We start from the raw sequence: 22,543 nt of genomic DNA on the forward strand, positions 1-22,543 counted from the left end.
TCATTCAGTTCAGCATGCCGAAAGCTTTCATTAGGTATTAGATGGAGATATCATTACATGGTTACTGCTAGGTCTATCTTTTACTGGAATTCCACCAATTTGCCTGTTTTTATAAAGCATTCATTGGTTATTACCAACTGGTTAAGAAGGTAGGTTCTGTAGGAAGACTGGCCACTTAACTAGAGCATTATTCAAGGCCAACTTAGTGAACCATTTTGAAGCTTCACTTCTTCAAGGATTGCAAGGATTCTTCAAGGAATAATGTGAATATATTCACATGTTATTGTATATATTCAATAAATGTGTTGAATTACATTTATATACATTATATAATATATATGTAAATTGTATATAATAAAGTGTGTGCTACATAATATAGTATATTTACAATATACAATTGTATATAAATAAGTTGTATATAAGTAAAATGTATGCTATGTAATATATAGAATTATATGACACTTTGATATATGCAGTGTATTTAGCACATTGCCTGGCACCTACCTTCTGGAGAGCAGGCCCCTTGTAGTACAGGCTAGGTGGGGGTTCTAGGAACCCACCTGTATCAGTGTACCAGCTGGCGTTTTTGTGAGAGGCTGTGTTTGGCTTCAGTGAATTATTTTTTTGAAGACTAAACACGTTTGCCCATTTCATGATGGGTGATTTACGAGCACACCTGCCCACACCACGCTGAGTGTTCAGCAGTTTTTGACCAAAAATGTCATGACCCCCATGCCCTGCGTTCCCTATTCACCTGATCTCGCCCCAAGCAATTTTTCTTTTGTTCCTCAGATGAAATTCAAAGGCAAACATTTTGCCAATGTGGAAGAGGTGAAACAATAGCAGAAGCCCTAAAAGGCATTAAAATCACCAAATTAAAAAACTGAGCAGTGGAAAAAAACATCTTGATAGGTGTATTGCATCATATAGAGAGTACTTGGAAGGTGACTAAAGTTTAAACATGTAAGAGTAAATACACAATTTTTCCAGGTATTTTGGGTCCCCCCTCGTATATTAGTGTCGTCATCATATTATCATGTCAACAGAAGGTGCCATCATCAGAGAACTCAACTGGTCCTCCATCAGGTGGTGCCATGGAACAGATCCTAGCAGGCCGCCCTCTCTTCCTATGCCCACATTTGCTTATCTCGATGAACCTCCCATTAAAGGTCTTCCTTTTCCTAAGGTCTAAAACCGCCCTCAGTTTTCAGCTCGGGATGGAGCAGAAGTGACCGGTAGAATCAGTGAATGATCAAGCTCGTCTCTGTGGGTGCTTCAGGTTTCCCTCCAGTGTCCCCACGAGACTACCCTCATTCTCTCAGCGTTCTGTAGTCCAAAACCAATTGTGGAATAGGTACAAGCGTAAGTTTCATTTGATTTTTACAAAAGGGGAGAAAGAGAGTTATTCCCTTTAGGAAAGCCAAAGAGTAGCTTCATAGAGGACTAATTTCTACCACATTGTCTCCTAACCCTTTCTATCCCAGGAAACATAGCAGGTAACTGAGGATCTACCAGAGAAATAAAGTTTTCAGCGAGAAGAGCCTCTGCCCTGGGGCCCCCTTTTGAGAGCTGTGTTTCAGAGGGCCCTGCTCTGCCCCTTCACTGTCATTTGCTGTCACAGCCCTCCCCGCGGGACATGAAGTCCATGGTTGAGGGGACACATCCATCCAGAGCCTGTACTTCACCCTGCTCCCAGAACGTGCTCCCAGTGCCCAGTCTCGGGAGGCCTGTACTCCCACACACACATCCCGGCCCCTCCAGGACCTGCATGGCTGAGGGTGAGTGGTGCTGCCATGTACGCACTCCTAGGCCTGAGAGGTGGCCAGAGGAGGCTGTTGGGGAACAGTGTCAGGTGGGTGGGAGTGTCCACCTACATGGGAGAAGCTGTTCCTGATTCAAGAAAGAGCTGGGAGTGGGCAGAGGAGGGGACCAGCCCAGAGGCACCTGTCCATACTATTGCCACATTCTGCCAGGGGAGAATCCTAAGTTTAATTCTTGTCTTAGGAAGGTGTATTTGTCAAGGTAAGAGAGTAGAATTTATTGTATTTAACATCATGTTGGCTTGATTTGTACTTTTTAAATATTTAGAAATATGGTATGTATGGAGTCCTCCATTTGTGCTCTTGCCCAGCCCCGAAGAGACTGGGTGGGGCCTGCACCTGAGCTAGTTTCTGAACTACTCAGTTCTCCGAAAACCTTGTTCTACTAGTGGGCAAGTGAATCTTTTCCATTAGTAGAAAGGGAATAAGGCTGTTTAGTTGCTAAAATCTAGGAAGCCCATTCTCCAGTTGAGATTTTTAATCTAAGATTCTTCTTAAAGTTAGTAAATTCTAAAAATTTAAGATTTGTATTTTGTACTTTCATATAAAATAATCTATATGTAAGAAGTGAAATTAACTCTCTTGCTTTTGCTGTCTCTCTCAGCGTATCAAACAGGTAAACTGGTTTTTGTACTTAACCTACCCAGAAAGCCAGCAGCTGGGTGAATTAGGTAGGCGAAGGTTCGGATTGCCACACTGAAGGGTAGGAACCCGCAGGCACCAATTTACAGAGCTGCCTGAAGACACAATCTCTTTCACTGCACTGAATTCAACAATCAGTACTCAATAGGTGAGCGTAAAACAGAGAACTTAAAAAATTGATACCCAGTGGAAGGAGAGTCATTGTTTCATAAAATAAATTCTGGAGCAAATATGACAATTTTGTCAATTGGGCAACCAAAAGAACATTGACGGGACAAAAAGAGACCCAGAAAGTGTGGAGAGGGAATGTGCCTGGGACCATGCAGGCATCCCCACGGGAGAAATGATGGGCAAGTCAGTGTCTCTCAGTCCAGCATAAAAAGTCTGAGGTTTGAATCCGGATTTTGTTGCTCACTCTGGGTGTGGCCTTTAATGAGTTTTTAATCCCCTTTGTCTCTCGGTTTTCTCATTCCTGAGGAGGGCAGGCTCCCTCCCCATAGGGTAGGAATGAGGATTAACTTAGTTAATGTTTGCAAAATACTCAGGAGCCTGGCTGGTGTGTAGTGGGGGCTGGAGAAGAAACTGACCTCCAGAGAGATTGTTGAGCTGTTCCCAATCACACAGGGAACGAACAGAAGATTCACCATCCAACACAACATTAAAATATCAGGCCTGTTTCTGAAAGTGGCACGTTGCCTGAGAGCTGATGTTGGCCAAAATAAAATATATATGTTTGTCTTTTATCAGATCTCTAAAGAGGAAACAAAAAGAACTTAAAAACTTACTATAGCACAGTGGCCCTGATGAATGTTTAAGTTGTGTCCTGCCCCTTCTGTGTTTCATATGCTGCTTTCCACATTGTTGTTCCCTTTCCAAGTTAACCGCTTATTCCCAGACAATACATCTGTCGAGATAGATCATCCTTCACCTGGGTGAGTTCACTCCCGGAAAAGGGCTAACACCACGCGTGCACCCCATCGCGGCACGCTGCACCAAGTATCGTGACAAGAGCAATGCCCGTGTGTGGGAAGCATTGGGAAAACGCACAGAAGCATAAAAAGGAAAATAAGCCTCAATCATAATCCCACTTCTCTTGTGACAAGCCCTGATGTTTCTATTCTATAATCGCACGTGTGTGTGTGTGTAAATAAGTTCTAAAGAATGGACTTAAATTGCATATTCTGCTTTGCAACCTACTTTTTAAAAGTGAGTATATCAAGAGTGTGTTTCCAAATCACTGAAACAGTTTTTGGAAACAGAGCCCTTTAATTGCTGTATATTATTTCAATATATAACCCCATTAGAGGGATATTTAAGTTTCTCCAGGTTTTTACTATTATAGGTGTAATTGAATGACATTAAAAAGTTAACGTGACAGAATACATTGAGAATAAACTTGGCCTGTTTCCTAGGCTGTAGGTTCATTATAAAATAATAGGTCTTTCTTTCTTTCTCTTCCTAAGGACCCTCATGGGACTCTGAGCCCTGGCCATCTGGACTGAGTCCCAGGGGCCCGTCGACAGGCCCTGTTTCTGTGTGCTCTGGGAGGTGAGTCAGCTGGGAGTTCTAAACAGGGAAGGGTTAAAGGCTTTGAACTTCCAGAGTCAGGCGGGAAAAGAGCCAGTGGAGAAGCAGAAGGGTGAGAGTCCCACACTAGGGATGAGGTGAGGGTTTCTCAGGAGGGAAGAAATGCTCAGGAGTTGGGGCCAGCATCCTGGAGGAGTCGAAACTTGGAATGGGCCCACTCCACCTTCCTGTGGCTGAGTTTGATCCAGACGGTTTGATATCACCAGCAGAGGTGCTAGCCTTTACAATAACCACCCTTCCTAAATTCTTGTGCTGCTTAAGCCCAAGGATTCCCCACAATCACAAGGGATGGAAGAGGAAAACGAGAACTCAGAAAAATGATTGAGCTTCCCACCAGCCCTAGCTGATGGTAGTTAACCAGACTTAATTTGTTTAGAAGGGTTATATGGTGTCCAAGCATCAGGTGGACTCCACTGTTTTTGTATGTGCAACTTAGTATGTTTGACTGTCTGCTTAGATAAATTCTTAGAAATGAAATTACTGAAAAAGGAGTCCCAATAGCTTAAGGCTTTTTGTATATATTGTGTCTTATTTATAAGTTTCTGTATTTTTCGAGTCCACTGATTCTTCTGTTTATCCCTCACAGAAGACTAAGGAAAAACAATAAGCAAAATTAGCCAAGCTAATTGATCATTAAGGATGAATTTCCATTTATAATCTACTCTATCCCAGAGACTTCAATTATTGGATGACTATATTGATAAACCCAAACCATAGTTAATCATTAAGTATGCAAGCAACATAAATTTCCACATGAGAAATTGACATATGCTTTATCAGTTTTGCAGACTGTCAGAAAATTATCTAAAAGCCTGGAGACAGGCACTAGGATACATAGAAGCAAAGCTGAGCCTGCCCTTCCAAATCTGCTGAAAGTCTCTTATGTCTTCCAATCGTCTTAGGGCAAGACCCAACTCCTGGGCAGGCTTTCCAGTTGTATGACCTTGGGCAAGTTACTCAGCTCCTCGTCCGTAAGCAATGGGTAATAACAGGACTGATTCCTGGGTTCTTGGGAGAATGAAAAGTGTGAATACGGGGCACGTACTAGAAAAGTGCCTGGCCCCCGTGTGCACTGCACAGATATCACCACGCGTGGACGGCAGCGTGCGTCCAGGCGTGCCTCCCCCTGCCCCCCCAGCCTCCCTCCTGAGCCTCCCGTGCCAGCTCCCCCTGCTCTCTTCACTGTAGGCTCCAGCTTAGTGACATACTGGCTACGCTCCCTCACTCTCATTTTTCTAGTTTTGGACCCTGACAGGACCTTTACCCCTCCTTTTCCTAGTGAAGCTCCTGTCATCCTTCCAGATGTGGCTCCTCCGCTATTCCTCTCCCTGCAGAACCCTTCCGTCTGAGCTGGGCGCCTTTCTGAGGTTCACATAGGAGATTTGGCAGGGTATATTTTAATTGTCCATTTGCATGCTGTGCCCCACCCCCAGGTGAGCTGCCTGCACTCAGGCAACAGAACAAGTTGTTGTAGCTCCAGGGCCCAGCCCCCTGGGGCCATCACAGATATTCAACAATCATTTGCTGAATGACTGCATTTGTCATAGGATCAGTGGGGGAAGAATGAACTGTTTATATTTGTAGAGTGTTTTTAAGCATTTCCACAAGCATCTCATTTGATTTGTGTGGAAAAAACAAGCAAGGATAACTCCCATGTTTCCATGTATCAAAACTGGGGCTCAGGGAAGGACAAGGCCTTGACTAAGATGTCTAGCAAGCAAGAAGAGAAGCCCAGTTCCTCTCACTCCCCTCCTGGCAGGACACACCTCTGTCTTTCTAGAGCAGTCTCTCTAGGAGACACTGTGTGCTTTTGACTAAGGGCTGATCTCTCCAAGTAGAATTTATAAGAAAGTTAGAAATGGCAATGTAAAACCCAGAGACCAATGAGCTGATTGGCAACGTGGAGTAGGCTGCTGAGGCAAATGAATAAAGGCCAGATTTTGGAGAAGTGCTTTGGGAAGGTGAGAGAAGGGGCCAGGGATGTGTCCTGCCTCTGCATCGGCGACGTGGATTAGAGAGTTCTTACCACCATTTTACCAGGGCTTTAGGGCAACGCCAGTTGTCCCAGTCCTCTTTCCTTCCTGCTGGCCTCTCTGGGCCTCTGGACACTTTAAAACCTGCTGTAGAGGCGGTTCAGGGTTCGCCAACCAGATGGCATTTGGCTGCCCCCCCTTTCCTCCAATCCACTGTAAACTTCCCACTCAGAAGCTGTGATCGATGTCCTACCTGGATAACTTTCTCTGCTAAGTTGCCACACCTGGGTTTTAGAAAATTGGCGAGGCAAGGACCCAATCTTGACCACGGCTGTATTTATGCTCAGGAAGAATGAACGCTTCTCAGAATCTCATGCCCAGATACCAGTACGAAGGGATCTGTGTGTGACAGACAACGCTTAATTTCATTATCCCTCCCTGGAGTCTTTTATTAAGTTATGTTTACGAGAAGTTTTGTACGGTTGAGCTGAGGTATTCTTTCATGATGCCTTTCATTTTCAGTCCTCCCTGTTTTGCTTTGCTTTACATATCACTTTCCAATTTTAAACCACTCTCATATTCAGTTGTCTCATTTGTTTCTCACACCCCTGAACTTGGAGCACACAGAATTTAACCCAATTTAAAGTTGTGCAGACGATGAGCAAGCAGATCAGGGACTCTGCTCCTGCCTGCAGACGCCGGGTTCTTTCCTCGCTGCTCTGCGGACTTGCCTCCAGGACCCATCTAACTCCCCGTCCTGGGCTAGCCTGTGGGACCCTTGGTGGAAGTATGGGTTAGCATTCCTACAACTTGAAGGTTTCTGAAATCAAATTTTGAAGATGAAAGGTTCAGGGAGGAAAGGACCGAGTGAACTTTTATACCCAGTTAACAAAGGCAGAGTAGTAGTTTAATTCTCACACTATTAGCATTAACTGTTTTGCCAAAGTAATTGTAAAGGATCAAGAATTGTAGTCTCAAAAAAGATTTCATGCATTTACCATGATGGGACTTTACAATAAGGCTAGTTGATAGCAGGAAGGCAGCCAGATACTGGGGGAAAAGTGTGGAATATGGAGTGAAAAAGACCTGGCATTCAACCCAGCTTGCCTCGGACTGTCTATGTGCCCTTAAGAAGTTGTTTATTTCTCTGGGCCTTCCTCTCTCAATTTTTACAATGTGGATAATGACGGCTACTTTGTAATGTTCGGAGGGTTCACAATAGTTTGTATCTCCAAGACTTCGAATACCAGCTCATAAGCAGGTGCTCAGTAAAAATCTGTTGAATGGATGACATGAATTTGAGAAAACTTACAGAACACCTCACACAGAGCCTGGCGCACAGTGAAAACAGGAAGCTTCACCTATCAAAACTCTACAGAAGCACTAGAAGCAAGTAAGTTTCCCTGAACTAACCTAGTAATGTAATGAAACTAAATGTGTAAGAAAGAGATGATTTGTTTCGTTATTGTGAAACCAATCCCAATTCTCATTCTGGTCATTTAAAAGACCAGAGGGGGAGAAAGTATCTTTTAGATCGTCTTTAACAGTAGTTAGGAAAAGGGACTTGACCCCAATCTTCCTCACACTTTCTGGCCAGAATCTCTGGTGGGTTTGTGAAGTTCAGACCCCTGCTACATCAAAATTGCATCACATTTGCAAATCTTGTGTAAGTTCACAATGCTACATTGTCTTCTCTGCCCCGGGGCACGAACGATTGTCTGGAAAAGGTTAGTTGTTGCCATTACGGAACCTGGTGTCGCCAAGACTACAGTGTAATGTGAAGCAGAAATAAACCCTGGGCTCTCTGCACGTTTGCCAAGTAATTTACAAATGTGTTTACTTAAGAAGTAAGCATAACACATGATCTTGTATAATATTATGTCTAGGAAAGTTTTGTGACTCTGCTGTGAAATGCCCACATAGTATTCGAGTAATTACTTCACATCCACCTAATAGGGTCTTAGATCAATTTTTAGCTTTATCCTAATGTGTTTTGGTAAACTAAACAAATCTTGATTTCCTGATCTTTTACTTCTACCTCATTTATCCAGTTGTTTTTTTCTCGACATACCTGAAACTAGTCTTGAATAATAAGAACAGTATTACCCTTAGAACCTCTAAAAGCAAAGTGCCATTGGAATTTCCCCAGTGAAGTAGATGGAAGGGCAGAAGGACTGACGGAGAAAGGGTAACCCTTTTGTGTTGTTTGTAGTTCATGGTGCTTTAAGAGGTTGGGAACCTATAGCTTTGAAATAGTGAATAAAATAACAATAGAGCTAACAAAATCACCCGATCCAGGCTTCAGGCAGCTGAATGTCTAAATATTCTAAGACACATAATACTGAATATTTCTCAGCTTGAAGATCTTCGAGGATAGAGGCATCCCTGTCTGCCTCAGTAGCCTGACTGGATGGTTACAATTTTTTTTGTAGCCCTGGCTGGGTGGTTCAGTTGGCTGGAGTGTTGTTCCATCCACCAAAATGTTGTGGGTTCAATCCCAGGTCAGGGCACAAACCCATGTTGTGGGTTTGACAACCAGTCGGGGCACGTGTGGGAGGCAACTGGTAAATGTTTCTGCCTCACATCAATGGCTCTCTCTCTCTTCCTCGCTCTCTCAAGTCAATAAAAATATCCTCAGGTGAGGGTTAAAAAATTGTTTTCTATCTCCAACTGATACTTCCTTCATATTCCAAATGATACATGGAAAATAATCAATCAGTCTTCCGTGGCAGACAAATAGATTGATTTACACCCATTCTTAATCACTTTTTCCCTTCCTGTCTCCGCCATAGACACTGGGAAAGTTAACTACTCACTTTCCAGCTTCCTTTGTGGATAGAAGGGATGATGTGAAAATTCAGGCTGATGCAAGGGGATCTGCTAGGGGTGGTGGTGGAGCAGGGATCTGGATAAGCTTTTGTTCTCCCATAAAGGGTGACAAATCGGTCTCGAGACACACTTTTCCTTTCCTCCTGTCTTAAATGCAGAGGTGATGCCTGGAGCTCTAAGAGCCATCTGGGAACCACGAAGGAAAGGCCAAGAGAATCCGAGAGACATTGATCCCACGTTTTTGAGCTCTTGAGCCACTGCCAACAACCTCTAACCTTGAAACTTCTAGTAAGAAAAATCCATCCCTATTCCTTTAAGCCACTGCCATTGGGTTTTCTATTATATTTGCAATTGATCTCAATGCTATCCGAAATGCATCATCTAAAAGACTTTGAGGAGTTGGAGAGTCAGAACTCCATTCATTTTCACCAGGTAGGCTCTGTTCTGACCACACTTTCATAAGTTCCTCCATTCCCCAATCAAATCAGGCTCATGAAGGCATTGGTTCCTTTGTTGCTTTTCTCTGTACCCTGGGTTTACCTCTGTTTCTGCCACCCCACCCCTAAATCAGCTTCATCTTTAAAGGCACACACTTGCCTGTAGTCTCTCCTATAGCCCCGTCCCTCACAATTCCCCAGTGAGACACTTGTGTGGTCACTGTGCGGCTGGACCCTCCTGGGCAGTCCCATTGTGGTTACCTGGTCCATGGTCTCCTATAGATGCCTTTACACTTGTTACATCACACATGGTGTTTTGTTGGGTGTGTGTGGGGGGGCAGGGGGAGGCGGGTAATAATCAGATTAATGCAGCTTCTCTTAGTGCAGTGTTAGTTTGAAGAATAACACTAGTGCCCCTTCCTGTTTTAGCTTCTTCACAAAACAAAATTTTGAGCCATAATGCAGTTTGTTTGTTTCTCCAAGTCCCTCTGCTGGAAATCGAAGGAGGGGCAGGAGAAATACATTGAATGAAATGAAGAAATGACGTAAATCGTCATTAGTTGCTTAAAACTGCTATGCAGCATTAGTGCTTCCATCATTTCAGGTAACCATGGAGCTTCTATAAATAAAAAGAAGTTTCTATAAAGCAGTGGTTTGGATTCCAGAAACTTCTTTATAATCATAGCTCCATTAATGCAAGAGGTTTTTTTTCTTTATAAGACTCAATTTCTCTTTAGTCTAAGTAGGAAAATTACTCCTAGAAATTGAATAGTTACTTAAAAAAAATAAGATGGTTGAATTAGATTACCTTTAATGTCCTCCCAGCTTCAAATATGTGATTATAATGAACTTTTCAGACTTGTGTTTGATAAAACTCACCTCTCCAAATAATCAAGTGATACTGTAGGGAACTAAACAACAAGTAGTTCCTTCTCTTCCTGAAGAATTCTGTCCCAAAGCCATCAGGTAAAGCAGAGTAAAGTGGCATTTCACAGTGGGGGGGAGGAGTGAGACATGGTGGCCCAGAATGGGAAATCAGGGCCCAAGTAAGGTGAGGAGGGTGTCCCCATGGAAGGGCAACCCGGTGTGGAGGGCTGGAACCTAAACAAGGGAAATTGATGTATTAAATAAGTTTTTAAGAGTAATGGAAACCCTGGGTATCAGTTGGCTTGGGCTGTCATAACTGAATCCCATAGACTAAGTAGCTGAAACATCAGGACGTTATATGTTCATGGTCTGGAGGCTGGAAGCCTGAGATCAGTGTGTTAGCATGATGCAGTTCTGGTCGGGTCTATCCCTGGCGCTCATACTGCTGGCTGCTGTGTCTGCATGTGTCGGGGAGCCCTGGGCTCCACAGGGCACTAACTCCACCACAGGGGGCCCACCCTCATGACCTCACCTAAATCTAGTTTCCTCCCAAGGGCCCATCTCCAAACACCGTCCTGTTGGGGCTTTACCATTCGAGTTTGGGCGGGGGGGGCATGATTCACCTTACAGTTTATATATATGTTTTCACCACTGGAGAAGGAAGCTACAAATGATGACTATATAATGGGAGAAAACTAGAATGAACCTGTGGGGTTGGACTGGAAGTGGAGAAATTAGTGTGAACTCATGATTTGCAATATATGGATAGATACAGAAATAAATATAGGTGTGTAATACCAACAAAAATGTAAATGTATGTGTAAACATGTGGATCTGCACCTGTATTCCCTCGCTCTGTTCACTGAGAGTGCCTGGGAGCAGCCCTCTGGCAGAATGAACACATTTAGGGAAGGATATTGGCTTCTCCACTAAATGGAACCGGGGTTGCTTAGAGAAATGGCTAATTCCAGGGTTGGGCAGATGAATGAAGTACAAAATGAGCCTGAAACACATTTTTGTGTCAGAAACCAAGGAAGTGCTCAGGGAATGATGGCGTCATGTAAAAAAGCACAGAGTCACATTTGAATGAGCTCCTACTGCCAAATGCAGGACAATTTCAGCATTAAGAGAAATAATTACACAAATAGATTTAACAGAGCAAATAAAATAGGAACCTATGAAAACTTACATTTTAATAAAGTAAAACTTGGATGAGGAATGACATATTGACATAGTGACAAAATATCTCCCCACAGGTTTTTTCCCTCTATTCATTAGAAAGGGAAAAAATGGTAACTTAGCAGTGGAAAAGCCTGGTGAGCATTACCTTAAGCAACCAAACCGGACAGCGCCTATGAGAGATGGACTGAAACGGAGCACCACGCATCACGAGTGAAGAGAACAGAGCAGCACTTCTGCGTTACTCTTGCCAAAGATTTAGACCTGAGTCGGGAGAGAGTAGTGGTAAGTCCAGATGGAGGGATATTCTGCAAAGGAACTGCCCTGTGCACTTCCAAGTGTGCCAGGCTCGTGCAAACCAAAGGCAGATTGAAGAGCTCTTTCCAACAGAAGAAAAGGGAAGGTGGGTGATAATGAAATGCAGGGTGTGACTATAGATGGGATCCTTTTGCTGCAAAGTTGAGACACTGAGGAGAACATAGGAGAATCCTGAACGGGCTCCGAGGATTAGAGTGCAGCCCCACGCCCACGTTAATTTCCCGGCTTTGATGGGGGAACTGGGGTCACGTAGGGAATCAACACTAAAGATTCCTGGGTGATGGGGCATCGGGGTGGCACTTACCCTCAAATGGTTCAGAAAAGTTATTTGTACTGTAGCTCTAATTTTTCTGTAAATTTGTGATTATTTTGAAATTTTAAAAATGGAAAAATTAAGCACTTTTCCTAATGAATCTAAAACCAAACCCGGTAAACTTTAAAAGCAAAATCAACAAGTTTCCATTATCAAAAAGCATAGAATGTACACCAGTAGTGACCCCTGAGGTACCTCTGGACTGTGGGTGACTATGATGCATCAATGTAGGTCCATCAGTTGTAACACATGCACCGCCGTGGTGGCCGATGCTGACAACGGGGGAGGCTGTGCTTGTGTGGGGGCACCGGTACATGGAAAACTCTCCGTATCTTGCTCTCAATTTTGCTGTGAACCTAAAACTGCTCTAAAATAGTCTTTAACAGAGAAAAAAGAAGACAGCAACATATTTGTTGTAGAGTTTGCACAAATATAAACTTAACCTGATTTTGCGATACAAGTATATACTTAGCTCACTTGACAGGCCCTTACTGTGTAATGCAAGACCAAGTGCTGTAATGATTCTTAGAAACTAGTTTGATGTGGACTCTGCCTGCAAGGAACTCTCAAGGTGGTTATACGTGCATGCCCGACTGCAATCCCATTCTTCGTCACTCTAGTGCGCAGGTGGCAAACACAAGGCCTGGGGCCAAATCCGGCCCTCCACCTTGTTTTATCCGCCCGGTGCCTTGTTTCTCCCCAGTGGCAGTGCTGAGCTCCTTGTCCCGAGTTAAGGAGTAGTTAGTTACATTTATACAGTCCTAAAATTACATTCAGCCTTTTGAAGGCAACCGTGAGGCTGATGTGGCCCTCGGTGAAAATGAGTTTGACACCCCTGCTCTAATGGACAAAGCATTTATTTAAACCTCTCCTTAAAACTATACACATGCTGCCCTGGCTGCTGTGGCTCAGGGGATTGAGCACAGGCCTGCAAACCAAAGGGTCGCTGGTTCGATTCTCAGTCAGGGCATGTGCCTGGGTTGTGGGCCAGGTCCTCAGAAAGGGGCACATGAAAGGCAACCACATATGATGTTTCTCTCCCTCTCTTTTTCCCTCCTTCCTCCTCTCTAAAAGTAAAATAAATAAAATCATCAAAAAATAAACCCTACACATATGCTAACAACTAACTGCAGAAAGGGAAGGAAATGGAGCTATGGGTTTGGAGCTGACTTAGTAACACAAACGAAAGCAGTCATATTTCTAGAGCTGAACTCTCATGACATGTGTGTACGTGTATGATGTATCTTACATCTTTATAATATCTACCACGTAGGCTTATATATATTATACTTGATTAAATCTCTCTGGTAACTTTTATCTCTTAGCTTCACTATGAAATGATGCTACACACATTGAAATTAAACTTACTAAATAAAGAGCTCTTCATTTTTTAAAGCAATGGTTACTGCTAGCAGACCAGCTGCCCGGGGCGGGGTGGGGGGCGGGGATGTTGTCGAGCCAGGTGATTACCCTGAAAGAGGAACGTGTGCTTCCTCAAGCAGCCTCTTGCTACATTCACGTCTCACTTTGCAGTGCATGTCCACTGCTCAGTCAACTGAGCTTTTGCTTCCATTCGCAAAAGCCAAGTCCAGATGCTAGTACATCCCCAATCAAAATTCTCCAAAAGCTCCCAATTTAAATTTTTTCCTTCACCAAAGGAATATATTAGAAATATATTAGAATTCTTATTAATATTTAAGATGCACAAAACAGAGAAACCTAAGGTCCCACTTAAATGTACAGGGAAGAATCATTTTCCACTTTTGAATTCAGACTTCAGACAAAGAAACCTACACGACCTAGTTATGGTTGCACAACCAGATCTTAGGTGGTGATCCTTCATGTATTTGGCTAAAGCAAGTCTTTCTTTCCTTTTTAAATTTATTGACTTTTTCAAGGAAGTGGTGGGAGGGGGTTAAGAGAGAGAGAAAGAATGAATTTGTTGTTCCATTTATTTATGCATTCATTGGTTGCTTCTTGCATGGGCTCTGACTGGGGATCAAACCGGCAACCTTGACATATCAGGAAGATGCTCTAACCAACTGAGCTACCCAGCCAGGGTAGCAAGTCTTTCTTTTAGTGTTGTAAAACCATACTTATTTCTGTTTTTGTTGGTAATCTGTCAGTAGTCAATAGTTCTTTAACTTGATCTATGTGACAAATGCCTCTAACAGCTTACTGCCTTCCAGCCTCACAGTGGGCGCCGAGATGCATCCATGGCCAAGACGGTCATGGTCCCTACCCTCATACAGCTGCGCTGTCCTGTGTGTAACCTGAAGCTGACTGCAAGGCCGCATGCGTATCTGGGGGGCTCAACCATAGTGAGGGGTACAAGCGAAACAAATTACGACATCAAATAAATTATGGAAGCTTTATTGGAGATCATGAAGTTAGAGGGCTGATAAACACTTATCTTGTTTAGTTACAACAACCTTTCCTAGGAAAAGAGAAGAGTGGACAACCTTTTTAGAGTTTTAGAAATTCTGGGTTTTGTTTGTTTGTTTAGTCTATGGATTACATAAAAGTCCTGCTTGGTTTTTATACATAATGATGACTCTGTTGGCCACTTATGTGGTTTGATTTTCCAGAAGTTGGGATCAATTTGCTCCATGCAGTCCATATTTTTTTATCTGGTTTCTTTGACGCTGATATCATTAGATACTCGATTCAGAATTCAGGTGGGAATGAGGGTAGAGATCAATGAAACAAAGGGAAGCGAATTACCTGGTCCACGTGGGCTTTAGCTTTAGCGACTACGTATAAAATACAACCAGAAGGGACCAATCTAGATAAGCATCCTGCGAGGCAGAAGAAAAGAACGAACCTGGGCTGTGGCATCACATTGGCCAGTTTTATGTGATCCTGGGCAAGTTGCTTGCAGTCTGTAATTCTCACCTGTGGAATGTGAGTTAGCTAACACGTAGTGCTGTTGTGAGAGTTGAAATGAGATCATTTAAGCGATTGCTGAAGGCCTATATGTACGGGACCTTAGAAATATGTACAGAAATACCTTGAGATGACTCCTGTTAGTCAATCTTACCTAGAGTGTGTGAGATCTTATCTACTCCGATCTGTTACACGTTACCAGTTAATGATGGTTAATCAGTTTTTGCATTAGTTGGTGTGCCTAGGTTATACCGCAGTAACATGCAACCCCCAAATCTCAATGGCTTTCAAAGAAATGAAAAAGTTGTTGTTTTCTGGTTTTCACTGAAGTGTAGGCCACTTTAGGTTGGTGAGACTCTTTAGGGAAGCTAACCTCCTTTGGATGGTTCAGCAAGACACCTCCCGAGGGGGTATACTTCCGTGAAGCTGAGGCAGAAGATGGAGTGTAACCGAACACTGGTGAAGCGATGCTTTGACTCAGATAAGAAATGCCATTTCTACTCACTTTTCATTAGTAAAAGCAAGACATATGGCCATGCCTAAACTCAAGGAGCTAAAGAAATGTAATCCTCTGTGTTTCCAAAGACACCCAGATATATTGGTGCAGAGCACGGGGCCTACTAGTCCGTGCAGTCAGTGATCTCTAGTCGAGAGGGGAACAGAGGTGGCGGTGTGTGTGTGTCTTGAGGGGGTGGGGGGCGGTGTTGAAAGTTACTAGAAAATTTATTAGAATTCTAAACTTGGAAAACCACAGACAAAGTTATTGGCTGTTCTCGTGATTTCTGAAAATGACACTCTGTTTTAAGATCACGAGGCTGTTTCTTTACTTACATGTTGCCATTATCATACCTTCTATTCCCTAGTTTTCATCTTTTCTGCACTTTTGTGACTCAGAGAAGTGGCAATGAATAAGTACCAAGCGCAGAGTAAGTGCTTACAACTCATTTGTTGATTGATTAACGCCATCCTAAAGAAACCACGTTTGTAAAGGCACTGAATTGATATATTATGTCCAAAGTCACAAGGCAGTGAGGGAGCCAGAAAGAGACTTTCATGCTCAGTGCCATGGGCCACAAGAGTACCTTTATTACTTCCTTGAGAAAAGTTGGCACCAGAAGAGTTATTCATGTTTGTTGGCAGTTTTCAAAGGTGCTCCCCGCCTGTAGCCCTGGACTGCCGTCATGCAGAGAAGGTTAGGAGCAGTGATGGTGTGACCCATGTCAGGCGCAATTAAAGGAAAGATTCCACCTGCAGGTCATTTCACCGGGTCTGGCCAAAGAGAGAAAGTACGAACTACCATTCAATCTTTCGAAACTAGGCTCAAACACCACTTCCTCGGTAAAGTCATTGTTAATCCCCAGTCAGAATTAGCATTCTCTGTACATTTTTATACTCCTGGTGTTAGATGGTCAGATTTGTATGAATAGCCTTTCCAGGTCCTTTCCTGGATTTTGACCTTCCTGAAGACACAGATCTGAGGTTATTCAGAGTTACTGCGCCAGCACCTGAGAGACTTCTTGGACAAAATAACTCTTTGCTGAATGAAATAGAGGCCCTGCATCACTTAAAACACCCAGGCTGCAGTACTTGCCTCAGCCCTTGCTGTGTTTGAAAACTGCAAACCAACATCTGTATGCAAAGGAGGAAGGTGGGGACAGCAATGTTTGTATTCTCAGTCCAACACGCACACCATGCCAAGGAGAGAAATTGGTTCCATTTCAGAGCCAAGGTCTCCTGTACAATTCAATTTGATCCCCAAGTGATCAAGCTGATTAATTGTCAGCTCCAGCCTTTCTTTGCAGTAAATCTTAATCCCTCAGAATTTGCCATGAAATTAGTGGGAGTTGGCTGTGTTAGGCATGAACAACGTAGCTCTTGTTCAAACCTCCCCAGGCCTGATTTCGGCAAGGTGGGGATGGGGCAGCTGCCCTGAGAGGAGCAGGTGGAGTGAGGATTAGGTCACATGGTGGAAAGGGGGCTCCAGTGGGCGGGCAGCTGGTAAAATCCCAGGTGTGTGTGAGTTGGCAGGGGTACAAAGAGAGGAGAGCTGCAAACAGCTCAAAGTCCCTGGGCTGTGCAGCTGCTTGTTTGGCAATTTCGTAGGACCCACCTGTAGTGTTGATGGGCGCAACCCACTCCTTGGAGCTGGGAAACAAGAAAAGTCTCTGTTAGCTGTGGTGGCCCCACCCTTCGCCGGCAGAAGGCTGGAGGCAGGGAGCTTGCTCAAGGGCTGCTGAGTAAAGGGTCCCTCTTGCACTTTATCACCCCCCAACGCTTGAGACAGGGCAGGTCTGGCTTTTCTTTTCAAAAGGTGGCCTTTGGAGGACTAAGATAAAGATATTTATTTTCTTTCCAAGCTGGAGCCTATTCCCAAGTACATGTAAAAAGTGAAAAACTCCCTGAGCTGGAGAGTTAAGTCAACAGGCAGATACTCAGGGAAAAAAAACAGGCTCAAGGCCAAGAGGCAAAAATAAATGATGATCCCTTCTCCTGGGTTGTGGGGAGTTCATGTAAACAAACTCATCCGAAGGAGTCCTTCTTAATCTGTTTCTGTCCCACTGCTAATCGCTTCTGTGGTTTTTGCAGGAGAGAGTACATTCTCCGTGTTGAGGCTAGTGTTTCAGATTTAGTTACTGTGAATTATGGACCTTCTCTTGATCCCTGAGGACCAAAGGGAACTGCTGGCCACAAATCCAAACAACTGCTGTTCCCGCAGGTGAAACAGCAACCTCTCTGGGTGTCCGGAATTGTAAAAAGTGGTATCTCTTCTCTCCCTGTATTAAGTCCAGCCTCCAGAACAATTATGAAGCAGGTTAAGTCCATTCATGACCACTTACCGCTCTATTTTGGCTTCTCCTATCTCTGCTTTTAAGTGCAATTAGTAGAGCCTGCTGATCTGCCCACCCAGGACATCAATCCACACATTCCTCTTACTAACACAATCCCAATGTGGGGGCCTGGGACCAAGGGCAGGGTGCGCAGTACTCACTTACAGACGGCCTCTGCAGCACCTGAGTGCGGCTGTGTGAGACTGACTGTCAAGGAGAAAATAAGCAGAGGATGTCTGACTTTTGCTTTCTCGATACAGGCCCCACACACTGTACAGCACCCTTCTTTCCTACCTGGGGTGAACGGGTGGCATCCTGTGAAGATGAAAGCCATACGCTGAATATGTCAGAGTCGGGGAGAGAAGGAGTCCTCAACGGCACCGCCACAGCACACCACCAGCCCTGATTGCTTAACCCTGGACTTCCTCTTAAGAGAGGAGAACCTTGTGGTTCCCAGACTCCAGTGGGCATTGGAATCACCTGGAGAGTTCATTAAGCACAGGTTTCTGGGCTCCCCCTCCAGAGTGTCTGCTTCAGAATGTCTGGATCGGGGCCTGAAACAATTTCCCAGGTGATGCTGCTGCCATGGCTGGAGACCATGCCTTGAGAACTGCTTGGAAAACTGTTTAGAACCGCCACGTGTTGGAGCCACTGCCTTCATTGATTCATGCAGTCCCCCTGATACACTGCCCTCTCACACCTCAGTGGCTGCACTGCTCACCTAGTCCTTTACCTCCAGAAACAGACTGAAAACGTACTTGACCACAAGGCATAAATAGCCAGTGAGGTTTACAACCTATTTGGATTCTGATCAGACAGAAATCATTAAATCAAAGAAAAGAATCTCTCCTTGGGGCATCATGGGAGCTGAATGGAGGAGACATTTTAGAGCCGGAGACCTTACCTGGAACCTCTGAAATCATACCAGAGGGACACTTTACCTTTTATACTTACAAGTGGACTTTCTCTGGCACCCTTTCCTTCTTTCTAGAGGCCGTCAGCCTAAGGCAGTAGAGTGCATTAGCGATTGGGCTTGGGGCAAATTTTTAAACTTCTCTGAGCCTCAGTTTTCTCATCTATAAAATTGGGACAATGGTACTCATCCCATGGGCTCATTGTAAGACCTAAGTGATGTTGGGGAATTTGAAGCAACCCAAGTGTTCACCATCAGGAGGATGGATGAGTAAGATGGTGAGGGAATGTAACAGATGATTATGTGGCTGGCAGAGGCAGTCGAATAGCATACAACAGCACCACAAATGAACCTTAAAAACACAGTGCTTAGTGAAAAAAGACCTATGATGCAAACTTTTATAAATTAGAAAATTAAAAATAGGTACATTTTGAAAAATACTCATTAGCACAGTATAAACAAGGGTATATATTAAATACATTAGATTGGCTATGGGGCAAGGGAATGGAAATAGGACATAGATATAAAATTTTAAAAAAATAAACAAGTGTCTATGAGATTGACAAAAATCAGTGTCTGACAATACCAAATTTTAATGGAAACATGGAGAAAAAGGAGCTCTCATACCATTGATAAGAGTGTAAATTGGCACAAATCTGTGGTACAGACTACTATTATTCACAATATGGATTTCCCTTCTTTTACAAAGTTGAACCCTGATTCTTTAATTTGGCATATGGCCATTGAGAGTAACTCCCCATTTCCCAGACTCCTTTGAAGCTAGGCGTGAACATGTGAATAAGTTCTGGCCAATGGTAGACAATTGGAAGTGTCATTTGAAATTTCAGGGCAGTACCCTTAAATGAAGGGGTCTCAATAAATGACTGGGAAAGAAGGGGGACGGTAGAGTGAGATGAAAATGATCAGTAATGTCTAACATCCCCCCTTAGCTGACCCAGCCCAAAATGCACAGCAAGCATGAAAAATGCTTACTCTATCCTTGAAGGAAGAGGCAAAGAGCTCTGGAATAAACTAAACACAATATATAGCCTGTCATTAACATTACTATACTCTATAGTATAGAGGATGAAACTGTTAGGAGGGGGTAGCCTTAAACAAATTTAAAGTGGAGACATCTGGAGCTTTAGCACAGTGGTAAAAGAAAATTTTATAATTACTTTCTAAACCTCTGCCTTAGCCTGAAGATCCCGATTCACCATGCGTGTCCCCTGTGTGTGTGCTATTCAACACATGCAGAAATGCACATCTTGGAGTTTGTTTTTGACGACTGAGTGATTTCTTGAAGGAAAAGGTTATGAATTCAATTTGTTAATATTTCTCTTTCCTAAAAAAAAAAAAGGAAGCTATATGGTTCTTAGTCAGCTGCTTGTTTCAATAGCAGTTGGTCTACCACTAAAAACCCCAGCTCCACATCTGTTCCTAATGAAAATCTATAATCAGCAATGCCCATTGCCTTTCAGAACTTATTTTCTTCATCCCCAAACTATGCACAGACCTGGCCAAAACTTATTTCTGTTGTCACCAAGACATAATGGCACTGCATTTATTCCAGGATAAATAAATCAGCAGTGGTTCCAAGTAGAATCAGTGTCAGCCACTTAGTGAATGAAAATTTGAGCCTTAATTGCAAATTGACATTTTCACTTATTAAAATGCTGGAGTATGCAGGATTTTGTTTTTAAGTTTAGGACATTCAAACCTTTGTGATACTTGTTTCAGGTCACAAGGCTAAAAGACATTTGATAATAAAAACAGTTCACATTTTCTGGAAGAAACAGACTCTGAGAGCATTAACCTTAAAACACCCTCTCCACAAGAAACATTTATTTATAAAAATTGTGGACTTCGAACTGAGCCTGAAAGACAGCAGATCAGGCCACTATCTCGCAAAGAACTTTCAGCTGGAACTGGCCTGGGGCCTGCAGGTTCCTGAGTAAGAGATTTCGAAGTGGTCTGCAGCCCCGGTTGGGCAGACTATCTCGTTGCTTTGTGAGAGCCAGCCGGGTGTTTAAAAATAGCCCTTAGAAAGGGATAGTATATAATTCTGGGTGAAAGTTTAGTGCCACTTTTCCTGGCAGTGACAAACCCTACATATTTTCTTCTTCCTCTGAGAAACAGTTGATTTTCAATATTTCTTTTTTTTTTCAGTTTTGAGTCATTTAAAAAGAGAAGCACATGTTGAGGCCTCAGGAAATTTCCGTTTGTCCTAAAGCTACAGCAAAGTAGGGTAAGTGTGCAGAGCAATGGCGTGAAGTGGCAGGAGACTCAGCAGGCACATGCACGGTGACATGCGCAGAGGGAGGAGGGGGCCTGGAGCGGCTACAAGACCTCAGAGCCTCAGGAGCAGCTATGGGGAGCTCCCAGCTTGGGACTTGTAACTCCAGGATGACTGACCTTCCTGACTCAGAGGTGGGCACCAAACACGAGTCACTTCGGACAACAGTGCCTCCTGGTTCCACTGCTTATCTCTCATAGGCATCTTTCAGTACAAGCAAGTCATTAGAAGATGTTAAAGAGAACATATTCCCTTGTGAAGGATGGATTTTTTTTGTTAAAATCCATAGTTTCCAAGCCCACGGCCTGTATAGAATATCATACGTCAACAGGGTTTTGTGTGGGTACAGTGGGGAGAACTAAATGCATGAAAGGGTATGGACAATCGGGCGTTATAAGAAAGACACCGCGGGAGAATGACTCGAGGATTGTTTTGTCTACCAGGAGACTCTACATTGTGATGTGTAAGAGCACTAATTTTCGAAGAGGCAAGTTGCCCTAAACCATTAGGGCTGTGCTGGTTTGTGCTCATTCAATGAGCGGATGTACAAAGAAAGAAAGAAGTGGGTCTGTGGACAGAAGTCTGCAGCAGACTGTCCCCCAAAACACTGAGAGAACTGGGATTGTATCCCCAGGAGGGCAGAGTTAGAATTGACTCCGGACTCACCGTGAGTGCACTTAAGAGTCAGCAAAGGGCTGGCACAGTAAGGGACCCTCTGAATAGAATGAGGAAGGGTTGGTTACAAGGTGTCCCATAAGGTCATAGACTAGAGGCCCCTGGACCATGGTGACAGCTTCAGGTGCCCCATCCGTTGTGTCTGTCTGCACAGGGACATCTGAATTGGGTACATCAGTTGAAGGGTGTTATTTTGCATGAACATCTGGAAGGAGAGAGGGGAAAAGAAGGGGTGGAGAGGATCCAAGTTCTTGACTCCCCATCCACCTGAGGGGTTGCCCATAAATTGTAAAATCTGAACCACATGTAGACTGAGGCCCAGAAGCAGCTGTGGTCACTAAGGTGTCGAGCAGAAACACAGCTGCTTGCCTTCTCTCCCTCACCCCCCAGAGTCCACAGAGAATCCGTGGTGCTGAGAAGAGGAGACTCCCAGTGTTTCAGGTGCTGGGCCTGGTGGGACCTCTCTCCAGAGGGCACTGGCAGCAGAGATGGTGGGAGGGGGCGTTGGCAAAGTGGAATGGAAAAATGCAAACAGCAATAAGTTGAGGGAGATGTGGAGAGTTCCTGCAATTATAGGAGGTGGAAGTGGATGGAAGCTAAGAGCTCTTGAGATTTCTATTTCAATGTAAATATAATCTCACTTGTACCCATAGGAGGGTGAGGCTTGAAATAGTCAGCTCATGCTTACAAAGAGCCATAGAATACCTAATGCACACCTGACCAGGTCAATAACCAATAAAGAGATGATTCAGCAGACTTCAGGCTTTCAGGGGTTACAACCAGAATCTGTAGAGGTGCCATTCCATTATTAAGAACTATGTGGCCCTTGGAAAAGGATGAGCTGGGTGTCCTTGGCTGAGGGCAGTCTGGAATGGCAGTAAATGGCCCCAGGCCTGCCCTCTGTCTGTCCTTCATTCGTGTGTTCATTTATTCAACAAATGTACACTGAGCACCTAATATGTACCATGTACTGTTCTAGG

At 43.9% G+C, this 22,543-nt stretch overlaps 1 long non-coding RNA gene across 1 annotated transcript; it reads left to right on the forward strand.

Moving 5' to 3' along the window:
- The first annotated feature begins 8,990 nt into the window (after positions 1–8,990).
- LOC128780525 (uncharacterized) lies at positions 8,991–20,841 on the forward strand. Its single transcript, XR_008426441.1, has 3 exons — positions 8,991–9,283; positions 11,412–11,737; positions 20,762–20,841. It is a non-coding gene; the product is annotated as an uncharacterized lncRNA (long non-coding RNA).
- Positions 20,842–22,543: the final 1,702 nt, after the last annotated feature.

Source organism: Desmodus rotundus, chromosome 3 (assembly GCF_022682495.2).
Source record: "Desmodus rotundus isolate HL8 chromosome 3, HLdesRot8A.1, whole genome shotgun sequence".
NCBI classification, from domain to species: Eukaryota; Metazoa; Chordata; class Mammalia; order Chiroptera; family Phyllostomidae; genus Desmodus; species Desmodus rotundus.